The following is a 13,468-nucleotide window of genomic DNA, read 5'->3' on the forward strand; positions in this document are numbered from 1 at the left end:
ACGTCGCTGCTGGTTCTCGCTGGCTTTTAGTTAGGGGTCCGGAGAAGCATCTCAAGCTAGTTCCACTACTCCTTCCGGACGTTCATTCCCTTTTCAAAGTCAGTCGTTTTGCTGTAGTCTGCGTTCTTTAGGCTGATTATCGAGGTTAGCCTTTATTTGGTCATGGGGGGCCTCGGTACTGTATGCTGAGTCTAAAGACAGTTTCACCCGTTTTCTGATTGCTCGGTTCTGTACCAGTGCAGACATGTCAAACAGTGAATGGCTGTACCTCTATTGTATCCGTGCTCAATGAATGAAATCGGTAACAAATGAATATATGTCTAGTTATACGAAAAACGAGTGGTTTATCGACTCATCTTCATTTGCAGATTTAGAGGCAGCTTCGATATTCGTTTTACAGACGGGTTTTTTTTTTTTGAATATGGGTCACACACATGCCACAGCAACAAAACATCTCTAGAGATGAGGATATGGATCACCTTTCCATCCTGCAGGTTTTCCTCCCAAAGCCTACGGCACCAACGGCGACCCCCGCTGGCCGGGAGAGCAAAAGCTTACAGCACCTGGTATTCCCAGGCAGTCTCCCATCCAAGTACTAACCAGGCCCAACGCTACTTAGCTTCCAAGATCAGACGAGATCGGGCGTGTTCAGGGTGGTGTGGCCGTAAGCGAAAGCCCCGGCGCCTGACTCGCTACTTGAAGCTGTGTGTGGCGGGGGTTCCGTGCCCCCCGAGCGGGACTGAAGGATCGTTCGTGTGCAACTCTTTGGAAAGGAGCTGCTTTCCAAATCGCATTGCGTGCCTGGATGTTGGCGAATGCGCTCCCTTGTGTTGGCTCGTCCCGCACTGGAGGAGGACAAACAATCTGCACGGAGGAGCACCAGGCAAGTCTTCAGTGCACAGCACTCTGGAAACATTTCGGGGCTGTCGCGTGTTTATTTCAGCACGTAAAGCGCACCGGTCCAACACGTCTGCCGGGCGCGCGGCGCCTCCGCCCTCTTGCTGCCCCTGCAGCTGCTTCACTTTTCCCTTTATTTGCCATCGATTTTTTTGTAGTGCTATACATATACGATTGAGGTATCTTAGAGTTCTCCTTCGAAGACCCAGCACTCTCTTTTCTTTTCCCAGTGTTACTCATATCGGACTTTTTAAACCTAAAAAAAAATCATTTTTTCTTTCAATTATAACTGAAGTTTAAACAACTAGTGTTAAGTCCTTATTTTTCTGTAGTCAAAAAAAGCAAAAATTAACATTCAGGTCATGAAAAACTCAAAAAAACTCCCCAACCACTAAACTTTACCTCCCACCTGAGCGCCATCTTGAACGCCCCTACCACCAGAGAATGCTCACGATTTCGGAAGCTGTCTCCGGGACGTGCTGATTCCACACATCCTGAATAAATCATGATATTGTTAGTTGCTGTAGCTAGACGTTCAAATGAGTTTCATGGCCAGATGGACTGTTTCCTCCAGCGGTATAATATTGCAGTGAGACAGCACGATGCCTGCAAGACTATGTCACGCTAAACGCCACAGATTGTGTTTGTCCGTTCGTGTCAGTCGTCCCGCAGCCACGGGAATGGGACACAAACATGCTGCAATGCTTTCAAGACGTTAGGATTTGTTTGTGCAACATCCAAGAAGAGTACTTGTGGCTTGAATGTGACTGAGCAAGGTGTTTAAAGACAGAGACTGAAAACTGTTAAAGGATGAGTCAAAGTAACGTCTAATCGGATTAGTTTCCTTAGAGCTGGTTCAGAGTTTGCTCAAGAGTTTACCTTTCACAGATGCGCAAAGAAGAATGTTGGGGGTGCACGCTTCAAGGCGCCTTACAGCTGTAGGGAGTGATTTCAGACGATTCGTGGCGTGTGCTCATTCCCATATACCGTACGCCCCGGGGTGCAGTGCTAGGATGACGTACAATACCGCTTGGGCACGTAACGGCGTTATATGCAAGTGCGGGACCTGAGGGTTTTGCGTTTGTTCGTTTTGTTTTGCTCTGCTTTGCTTTGTTTTGCTTTCCATCGCGTTGGTAAGAGCATAAATAAAAAGGCGATTCCTGTGTCGACCACTAATTTAAGAGCTATTTCAAGTGCGCCGTGGTGCTGCTTTTCAAATGCTTAACAGGATGATTTTGCAGGCACGCGTGCTTTCATGCAGTCGTGTGTGCAACCATGTCTGCTTACGTGCAAACGGGCGTGGTTTCATGTATGCAAAAAACTTTCCTGGGCTCTTCTGAAGCACATAAAATTATTTGGAGATATACATTTGTCTTATTTTCCTCTTAGGCTCTAGAATTGATAACTTTTTTTTCATTTTTGGCATTTTTCATCATTTTCCAGAAAGTGGTTGCAAGCCCGATATCATGCGAAGAAACTTCAGGATTCGGGGATCAGTCAATGGATTTTCTTCAAAGTTGGATTTTTGCACTCTGTGGACCAAGAGATGTTGTTCTATAATGTTTTTTTTTTTTCAAATTTAAAAATATCATTTTTTCATGGAGCTTTGAATGGGATGGATTCACCCTCCTTTAGCTAGGATAGAGCTCCAGGAGCCTGGGTAGGATTCTAGCTTTCTCCCCTTGCAGGCACCTGGCACAGAAGACAATATTTTTTTCCTTAAAATCTTTTTTTTTGTGTTCCTTGTTGTTCCAAACTTAATTTTAATCACTTTTAATTAGAGATTTTATTAAAAATAGTGCAATAAATGACTAATTTCACAAAAATTAATGTAATATAAAACGGATGTTTTCAACTTTATTGTAGTGTTTTAGAAACTACTATGTCTTCAAAAATGGTTATTTTTCACTCCTAGGAATGAAAGCTGTTGTTATATGATGTTTATTTTCAAATTTTGAAAAAATCAAAGGATTCTAGCTTTCTCCCCTTGCAGGCATTGGACACAGAGAACCTCATGGTTTTCCTAAAAATCATTTGTTATGTTCCCTGGTGTTCCAAACTTAGTTTTAATCAATTTTAATTTGTTATTATGTTAAAAAGGGTAATAAGTTTCTAATTGGACTATAAATAATGTCATATTGTCTGCTATAAAACTGATGTTTTCATCTCCATTGTAGAGATTCTAGAATCAACTAATAGAGAATTAAAATAAAAAAGGGCATAAGAAGACATTACCAACAACGACCACAAGATGGAGATGTTGTCTAGACATTACCAATAACGACCACAAGATGGAGATATTGTCCAAAGAGGCAAGAAGGGCAAAGCCGCGATAAGGAGATTGCTGTCAGAATGCACATCCGGATCCCAAACAGAATCTCTAGTAAAATATGATCATTTGTGAAACAGGCAAATGAGTGTCAGCTACAATATGATTGCTACATATCTGCATTTGTTGGTTTTTAAGGAGTAAGAGTGCAGGCGGTTTAAACCTGCGATCCAGTGTGTTGAAGTATTTCACAACACTACCCCTAGCACATCAGGAAATAAATCCTCATAATGATTATTGCCCTGGGCATGTACCAAAAAATCAGTGAGGATATACATATATCGCTGTGTTGAAGCTAGAGACACAGAATAAGTGCAAACACATCCTAAATACAGTGTTCCTGCACCTTGACCTCATCCAGAATGTATCGTTTTTTGAAAGCGATTGCTGTCAGAATGCACAACTGAATCCCAAACAGAATCTCTAGTCAAATATGATCATTTGTGAAACAGGCAAATGAGTCTCTCAGGTGCCCATTGCTCATTTTCAGACACATTTATGCAATACTTTCACCATGCGTTGAGCAATAGGGATTAAAGATACCAGAGGTAAGGTTTAAAAGTGGTTCTGAGGTGCAACACATCAGTGAAACAGCTAGGCATCTGAAATGCGGGGTTTGAGAGCCCTTCAGGGAACACCGTACCCTAAAGGTACCAGAAGTCCACTAGTATAAGCATTAAGTCACTGTCAGCCCTGTTGCAATGTGATTGCTACATATCTTCATTTCTTTGGTTTTTAAGGAGTAAGAGTGCAGGGGGTCTAAATCTGCGATCCAGTGTGTTGAAGTATTTCACAACACTACCTGTAGCCCGTCTGGAAATAAATCCTCATTCTGATTATTGACCTGGGCATGTACCAATAAATCACTGAGTATATATATATATCACTGTGTTGAAGCTAGAGACCTGTATGTAATAATATGATGCTAAAATGTTATTTTCACATGTAAGAAAACCGGCTAAGGGACGCCAAATATGTAATGTTGCCATAGCAAAATTAAATGTAGTGGCTCTCTGAAGGCACCAGTTCTGTAGGGTTTGGGCATTTACTGAGACAATTATTAATTGTAGCAGTAAATCACAAAGTTGATTCTTTTGATGGCTTTAGAATCCAACCATGTGACATAACTCAAACAACGCGCACACACAGGTACTAATACACGAGGATACATTTATTAATACATAAAATATGCATGTAAACCTAACAGATCTTATCGAGAGGGTTATCAGAATACAAAAGATATATATTCAGTCAGTTACGAAGTGTTACACATATCAAGAGGACATACGTTCAGTATATCATTCATTAAGACCGTTTCCTTAATGAACTTGGTTATAACTTCTACATTAGATACTCAAACAAGTACATAACTCTTAGGAATTAAATTGATATCAACTGGTTGGGATAACAATTGAATTCTCGAGCTGTAATGCATTGAAGTTGAATACTCATCCAATCTTTGGGGATTCAGATCTTCCTGCGGGCACAAAGAAACAGTTGCAGGCTGTTGCTGTCCAATCCGCGCTCTCTGGCTCCGTGCCAGGCTGTGCTGTGCGGCTTGCGACGCTGCGCTGCTGATGCTCACTGTGGGCTTTAACTAGCAAAGTTTGTGCACAGGAGAAAAGATGACTGTGGGTCCCAGCAAGTCAGGAAGAGGACCGGTTCGTTTCTGATGAAGAGCTAGTTCTGAATAGTGATTCAGCTGTCCACAGTTCCGACCTGTTCACGAGGCCTGCTGCTGGTGCTAACCTCGGGTGGATCCTCTGGTTATTCTCTGGCAACCTCCGCTCTAGACTCTTAGAACAAAGGAAAGTTCTGGCACTCGGACACACTGGCCATTCCGTGGTTGTCCGGGCTGAGTCTCAGGATGGTCAGGAGGCGCGCTGCGAGAATGTCCTGCCCTTGGGAGCCTTCTGCTCCTGGGCCGCCCTGCCCTGGAATTCTCCTTTGAATTCCCTTTAGAATTGTCCACAGAATCCTCTGAATCCTCCCTTCTGAATCTTACTGAATCTCACAGGCTCTCTGTGTTGCCTGTTTTTACCTGGAGGAACTTCAGCTCATTGATTGGCTGAAAGTTCCATGGGCATCAGAGTCCCACGTGGGTTACTCGGCCCTACCAGTCCCTGATTGATTGATCAAGGTGAGATATGAGTCACTTAGTCCTGACACTTAGTAATGCAGTCCAGATGTCCAACTGGCACTCCCTAGACAGATAGGCGCCAATGGATGACCATTGATCATGATAGCCAGGCTTAGCTAAGTGCATCCCCCTTTGGGAGCTGTCCTAGGACCTTAAATCACCCTGCATGAATAGTCTCTCTGTGGCTGCACCACAGAGATGAGCAGAGAAATGGGGCCTCATTTGGGAAGGCTCAGAACACTTAATTCTGCCTTATTAATAAGCCTCGCCGCTACACACATATATTAATATAATAAATGATTGCTTATGCTTTATAAACAAATCTAATTAAAATAAAAGCTTAAGTTTTGTATTTATCTTGTACCATAGAACATGATTTTCTTTGTATTTCAATCCCACAAAGTGTCCAAATGACGCACTACATGATATAAGGAAGATTATCACATGCATATCGGTATTATCTTTCTTACGAAAATGCATTCCTTTCATTACCTTTTACTTTTTAAAATGAACTCAAATTGTGTATAATGTAATAATTTAAGTAGAATAGATTCTAATAATATAATGATCCAGTGTGTTGCACTACTTCACTGCTTCACTGCTCTATGCCGTCTGGAAATAAATCCTCAGACTGCTTACTGCCCTGGGCATGTACCAATGAATTACAGGAGCACATCTATTTCTCACTGCGTTGAAGCAGGAGACACACAGTCTCTGCAAACACATCCTAAATACAGTGTTCCAGCACCTTTGACCTCATCCAGAACGTATCATTTCTTGAAAGGGATTGCTGTCCGAATGCACATCTGAATCCCAAACAGAATCTCTAGTAAAATACGATCATTTGTGAAACAGGCAAATGACTGTCTCAGGGGCCCATTCCTCATTGTCAGACATATGTATGCAATGCTTTCACCGTGCATTGAGCAATAGGGATTAAAAACACAGCAGGTAAGGTTAGATGTCATGTTCTATGATCATTTCTTTCAGCATTAGGGACTAAATATACTAAACGTATGATACTAAAATGTTATTTTCACATATATTAATGTAATAAATGATTGCTTATGCTTTATAAATAAATCTAATTAAAATAAAAGCTTAAGTTTTGTATTTATCTTGTCCCATAGAACATGATTTTCTTTGTATTTCAAGCCCACAAAGTGTCCTTTGATCTCTATTCTGTGGTAATCCACGATGACCCCGTTCTTCAGGTGATTCATCATGTCCTCCCTCGCCTGTTGAGAGGCCACCTGATCTCTTCTGCTGTGGCGTGCTTCATACACGCCCTCTTGAAGTGAGCAGGAAGCTGATCAAAAGTATTCAGGCACATCTTGCACACCAGGGGAATCCTCGCGGGTTTCCTTTGAAAATAAATAATACCATCTGTGTATAGAAACAAGCTAAGACTGATTTCTTAAATTATCCTTAAAATTCTCTCTCATAGTTTGAGCATAATGATTTTATTGCATTTATATAAGAATTGCTCATTGCTCCTAAATAAATAATGGTCTCAGTCACAGACTTTCCAATAGAAGCCATTGTGGAGTTCAGCAACTGCAGGTCCTAGAAGTGGGGAAGGAATTTTAAAAGAGAAATTGAATTACAATACAGAAGGAATGGCTGAGGGTTCACTGAAATGTATAAATATACAAATTCCAAAGACTGAGTCCATATAGAAACAACTACTTTTCATTTTCAGTATAAGAAAAAAAAAACTATCTTCCAAAGCATCATAAAATTGTCCCTTCTTCCAGACCCTACTTCTCTCTTGTAGTAGTACAGCAGACCTTTCCAGGTGAGCAGATCACAGAGTCCGAAATGAGCTTCCTCCATCAAGCAAAGTACCTGAACATGACTCTGTCTTCATAAAAGCGCCCCTGTAATAAAGAAATTAAATCCAAAATCAAGAGGGCAGTTGCATACTGAAATACAAGAAGTCATCAATTTTAACCTAGCAACACATTAAAGGCTGCATCTATACAAGTGCGATTCTAGAAATGCTCACCAGATTACGTTTTAAGAAGGAACTGCGCCTCAGGTTCCGCCGAGATCTTAACTCGGATGGCAGGATTCAGAGTCCGGAGTGTGGACTGATGGCGAACGGAGGGTCCACATACTGTGGATCCCTCAGTGATCTTCCGCGTATTCAAACCGCCAGCGTGTGACTCCCCTGTCCCTGTGACCTCATTGCTCTGCTCTCTCCTCTGTGCAGCCGAGCCCGACTCACGGTAAAGTGAAAAAAAAGATGCCCTCAACGTGAGATTTACTCTGGAGCGAGGATAGATGTTACCTTTTTATCATTTAACAGGATGTATGTGATGTGGCGACTAGGTTCAATTTTGTATCCTCTTTAAAAGATTAAGGACTGGGGTGAGCGTGATTTACCACCCTTTCAGCTAAGAACCCGACTTGCGCACCGTTTAAGCTGCATAGACTCGGTCATTTAACTCTTCTCCGTTAGCAGGGTTAAGGTTAAAGAAAAAAAAATAGCTGACTCCTTTTTTTTGCCAGCCGCTAGCACTGATTAGCAAGGCTTGTATTTCATGTTTTGCAAGTTGCATCCATTTTAAGAAAAACAAGTCGTGTTAAAGACAGGAAATGAATACTTGCATTTAATTAAGTCTAGCCGTAGGCGGGGATCTCCTGTTTACTAGACAGGCGCTTTAACCAACTAAGCCACGGCGCCCCAGGAGTGTTGTCCTTTTGCAGCCACTTGGACACACCACTCAGACACATCTGCATTCGGTGTGTGCTCCGCCTGCTCGCTGAGCAAGTTGCCACCTTTACATACAATAGCAACATCGACACCAAGAGAAAGGATGACAAATGGCTTTTATCTGGAACTTTTCATGTCCAAGGAGCTCAATGTGCTTTCTGTGTACAACAGGGCCACTGAACTCCACACTGGCCACTGAACCACAGCAGTGGCTTGCTGGCTTGACATCTCCCAAGGAAAATGTTGAAATCACATGTGGAACAGGAAAATGACCCTCGAGTACGTGGGGAAAAAAAGAAAAAGATCATCTGGAGCGCACCAACCCATGTCCGGACAGCCCAGTTTTGTCGACAAGGTGGCTGAGTGGTTAAGGTAATGGACTGCTAATCCATTGTGCTCTGCAGGCATGGGTTCGAATCCCATTCTCATCGCTCTCCATGTCTGACACGTGTGCCTGTTCGACATCGGCCCTCCTGTTGTTTGCTCTGGTGCTAGAGCCGTACATTTTCTAGCAGTGGCTGAACATGGTATAGTAGGCCAACGTCGGTATCGAGCAGTGACAGTAACAGTACTTACTGCGCCCCATAAGAAATCGTTTGTCCCTGTTCAAAAGAGATTGTGCGATGTCCTGCGGCGTTCGTAAAGCAAACCTTTGACAGTTTGAAAAGAGCAATTTATTCTGCTTCCTGTGCGTGCAGTAGTTACAAAGTTGAACGTCTTTACACGATCTGCTGCAGTTTTCAGTGGGCGGGCTTTGTCAGATGGCTTGAAAAAACGCACTGTGTTTCGGCTCGGGAAACATCATGAGCAGTGTCTTGCATGTTTTCTGTGTATAGCTGTCTTTTAACGCATACAGAATTCATTCGAAATCATTGATTTCTCCAATTAACAAGGGTCCCTTTTTGAACCTGCGAGAAGCATTCTTTCAATGTAACAGATTTACTCCGGGGAAAGCCAGCATGACATTGAGAGTAGCTCAAGCTTTCAGCACCCGTATCGGACTGCGTGTATTCAGACACCGCTCAGAATCCCCTGTAAGATTCTCCCTCAATTCCGTTTTTCAGTGCTTTAGCTCTTTCAAAAGGCTTCGCTTTGCTAGTCACAATCCAAGGCTCATGACAGCATTTGAAAACATTCGCCACTGCGTTGGCCGGGAATCGAACCCGGGTCAACTGCTTGGAAGGCAGCTATGCTCACCACTATACCACCAACGCACACCCACAGGAAGCCTGCAGGACACCACCAGAGAATGCTTTTTTTAATTTTTTTTTTATTAAACAGAATTTACAAATACAAATACAACAAGAGGATCAGAGTCATGTACAAGAGAAAAAAAACGCAGCAGAAAAAAGCATTTAACTACCAGAGGTAATTAAGTAATTATGTGATCAAATTGTATATTTTACACGTATCATATTTTCCTTGCTTTAATATTTCTCAATTATTTATAAACTTTAGTTTCAACATGCATGCGTTTCCTGTAAAAAATAAAACTCAGCACACAGTTTTTCTTTTAACAACATTTCGAGTACCTCTGGCATTCATGAAAAAGACATACACAAAAGCAAATAACTAACTCTAAGACTGTCTAAACTATTGAGTGTTTCAAAGAACCAGAACTATAACAGTCCTTAACACTTAACTACACCATTCCAAACTAACACTAAAGAAACACTAGTATATACTGGTATAACAAATATAACCAAACATAATCATTAACTGAGCAGTCACTGGGAGCAAATCTCCTTCCCGTCCACAAAGGCCCTCGCTCCCACAAAGTAGGCTCTCCTCCCCTCTCTTCTGGCAGCTTCAACCTGGGGCCACAGCTGGTTCCTGGTACTCCTGTCCGCGGCAGACAGGTCCTCTGCAAACCTTAGTTTGTTCCCATTCAAATACTCATTCCCCCTCGCCGCTCGCCACAGCATGTCCCTCGCCGTCCTCTTGGTGAACTGTATTATAATCGATCTGGGGCGCACTTGCCCAGACATGTTCGCTCTCCCGAGCCTGTGAACAAAGTCAATGGCCGATATTACGTCCTCCTGGTCCGGCAGGGTCCTTTTACAGATACCCTTCACTGTTGCAACAAGGTCCTTATCACGTTCCTCTTTAACTCCAAATAATTTTAAATTCCATCATCGACGGTATCTATCTACATCGTTCACTTTCAATTCAAGTTCTTTAATATGCTTTTCTTGTTTGGTATTTACTTGTTAAAGAACTTTTACTTCACTCTTTAAGTCTTCAACCTCTTTAAACACACAGTCCATGGACTTTTTAAGACTTTCGATTGCGACTGTATTAGATCAAATCATTTCCTTCAGCTCACCCATGCTCTGTGCCATCATGTTGAAGATGTTGGTCTGGAGCTCCTCCAGCGTCAGGTCGCCCCTTCCTCTCTTGGCTGCCAGGGTTTTCACAGGTGTGCTGGGCAGGGACTCCGGCTCTTCCTCTGGCAGCTGAGTCTCACTTGGGCTGCGAACGCTCGCATACGAGCGCACTTCCAGCACTCTTTCCACGTCCCCTCCAGCTGCTTCACTTTTCCCTTTAGTTGCCATCAATTTTCTTGTAGTGCTATACATATACGATTGAGGTTTCTTAGACTTCTCCTTCGAAGACCCAGCACTCTCTTTTCTTTTCCCAGTGTTACTCATATCGAAATTCTTAAACCTAAAAAAAATCATTTTTTTTTCTTTCAATTATAACTGAAGTTTAAACAAGTAGTGTTAAGTCCTTATTTTTCTGTAGTCAAAAAAAGCAAAAATTAACATTCAGGTCATGAAAAACTCAAAAAAATTCCTCAACCACTAAACTTTACCTCCCACCTGAGCGCCATCTTGAACGCCCCTACCACCAGAGAATGCTCACGATTTTGGAAGCTGTCTCCGGGACGTGCTGATTCCACACATCCTGAATAAATCATGATAATGTTAGTTGCTGTAGCTAGACGTTCAAATGAGTTTCATGGCCAGATGGACTGTTTCCTCCAGCGGTATAGTATTGAAGTGAGACAGCACGATGCCTGCAAGACTATGTCACGCTAAACGCCACAGATTGTGTTTGTCCGTTCGTGTCAGTCATCCTGCAGCCACGGGAAGTGGGACACAAACATGCCGCAATGCTTTCAAGACGTTAGGATTTGTTTGTGCAACATCCGGGAAGAGTACTTGTGGCTTGAATGTGAACTGTACGTGCCCGCCCCCTTTCCTCTGTAGTGCATGAGTTCCTCCCGGCATGCCCTTCGTCATTGTTCTGTCATCTTGTATTTAAAGGGTTGTATTTCTGCTGCTGAAAAGAATCAACGGGTTTCTTTGTTCCCAACGGAGCCCTTGTCTGTCATGAAATTCTTCAAAACCTCAAGCTAGAAGAAGACGACAAATATGAAGCGTTACAGCAACGACATGCCATGAGACGATTGATAACGATTTCCATAGGATCCCCGCGGTTGCCTGGCAACCGTCAGCTTTGCGCAGTGGCAGTATCGTAGCCTGTGAGGTTTAGCCGAGGCGGGATTATTGCTAGTTGAAAACTTTTCCCAATACCCCGCTTCCGCCGGTTTGCAATACAATCGGCGAAAGCGATTTTTGACAGTCTCGTCAGAGACTGAGCAAGGTGTTTAAAGACAGATTTGGTCATGGTGACATCATGGTAGAAAGAAGCGAGCTTGTTACGTCTCAACAGAAATGCTCTTTAGCTCTTTCAGCGTTATGCAGAGAACAGCGTCTGTCGAGATCACTTTTGAGTCAGCGCAAAACGCCGTGTGCTGTCAATTTGATTTCATATTGCTCGTAGCGGCGCCCGGCTTTTGTCTGTCAAACGTTAGGTTGCGCTTCTTCATGCTGTATCGTCGGCATGAGTGAAGCTTTTTAAACGTCTGTACTTACTGCGCCCCATAAGAAATCGTTTCCCTGTAGCTCACCCTCATCCGGGTACTGACCTGGCTCACACCTGCTTAGCTTCAGTGGGTTTTCAGTTGCGAGTTGCAAGGGGATGCAAGTGATGGAGCCGCTCGCTGCAAAAGCCACTGCATTGGCCTGGAATCGAAACCGAGCCTCCCGCGGGGCAGGCGAGAATTCTACCACTGAACCACCAATGCTCAGTGCCTGGGCCTTCAAAAAAGATGCTTTTTTGGTGCTCTGTGCAAAAAGCGTCGACATGCTTCCAGCTCCAAAATGCCATTCGCGGACGCTGAAGAATTTATTTCCAAGGCAGCGGGTACAAGCGATTTGGCGTTTTAAAACCACCAGGAACAGTAAAGAGGCGCACTTCTTTGCTTGCGCCGGAACACAACGACAGGAGGCGGACAACGTAGTTGGAAGGATTCGGAGCTGCGCGGGGAGACCCCAATGGATTTCTAGTTCATCGCCTTAACCACTCGGCCACGACTACAGCAAGCCCTGCCGCCGCTGCGTTGTTGCTAAAATCTGACCTGGATCGCGAGGCGCCGACGGAAGCCTATTTCAAAGTCGTTCTCCGTTTCAAAAAAACATTTCCAAAATACAAGCCTTGCAGACAGACACACCTCAGAGGACTTAAGGGTGGCTTCATGTCGGAATGATAAAGTCTCCCCGGACATGAAAATGCCACTTTGTTACACACAAAAAAAGAATCAACAACAGAGAAATGCCCACAAGCATTTCAAAAGCCGCACCATGCCGCACTTGAAATAGCTCTTACGTTAGTGGTAGACTCAGGAATCGCCTTTTTATTTACGCTCTTACCAACGCTATGGAAAGCAAAACAAAGCAAAGCAGAGCAAAACAAAACGAACAAACGAAAACCCTCACGTCCCGCACTTGCATATAACGCCATTACGTGCCCAAGCGGTATTGTACGTCATCCTAGCACTGCACCCCGGGGCGTACGGTATATGGGAACGAGCACACGCCAGGAATCGTCTCGAATCACTCCCTACAGCTGTAAGGCGCCTTGAAGCGTGCACCCCCAACATTCTTCTTTGCACATCTGGGAAAAGTAAACTCTTGAGCAAACTCTAAACCAGCTCTAAGGAAACTAATCCGATTAGACGTTACTTTGACTCATCTTTTTACGCACAGTGCTGGATTGCTCAAACTCCAGCTAGGGTTAGGGTTAGCATTCCCACGCTACTTAGACACTTTGTTTACGCTCAGTGCTGGATTTTGGGAAAATAACTGGAGCCTCACATATGCAAACAACACACTTGTCTGTCGGCAGTATGTGGCAGCGTTGCATGACAACCCCTCTCACCACGGAAAGGAACCTAACAGCTTTGGTAAGAGAGGAGAATTACCTGAAGAACTGCTTTCCATGGAAGCAGGACCAAGCGATGTAGCATTTTTATAGTACCAGGAAAGGAGAAGCGGCACTTCGCCTTTGCCGCACAGGCACAAGGCGACGTGCGGCA

General features: G+C 43.6%; 3 non-coding genes across 3 annotated transcripts; 1 reads left to right on the plus strand and 2 right to left on the minus strand.

Annotated features, from left to right (window-relative positions):
• Window positions 1-551: 551 nt before the first annotated feature.
• LOC138232463 (5S ribosomal RNA) lies at window positions 552-670 on the minus strand. The gene has a single exon (XR_011187191.1). It is a non-coding gene; the product is annotated as a 5S ribosomal RNA (ribosomal RNA).
• Window positions 671-9,227: 8,557 nt separating this feature from the next.
• Window positions 9,228-9,299, minus strand: trnag-ucc (transfer RNA glycine (anticodon UCC)). Its single transcript has one exon. It is a non-coding gene; the product is annotated as a tRNA-Gly (tRNA).
• A 2,244-nt stretch (window positions 9,300-11,543) lies between these two features.
• Window positions 11,544-11,685, plus strand: LOC138232404 (U4 spliceosomal RNA). The gene has a single exon (XR_011187135.1). It is a non-coding gene; the product is annotated as a U4 spliceosomal RNA (small nuclear RNA).
• The last annotated feature ends 1,783 nt before the right edge of the window (window positions 11,686-13,468 follow it).

Source organism: Lepisosteus oculatus, unplaced genomic scaffold, assembly GCF_040954835.1.
Source record: "Lepisosteus oculatus isolate fLepOcu1 unplaced genomic scaffold, fLepOcu1.hap2 HAP2_SCAFFOLD_63, whole genome shotgun sequence".
Taxonomy (NCBI): Eukaryota; Metazoa; Chordata; class Actinopteri; order Semionotiformes; family Lepisosteidae; genus Lepisosteus; species Lepisosteus oculatus.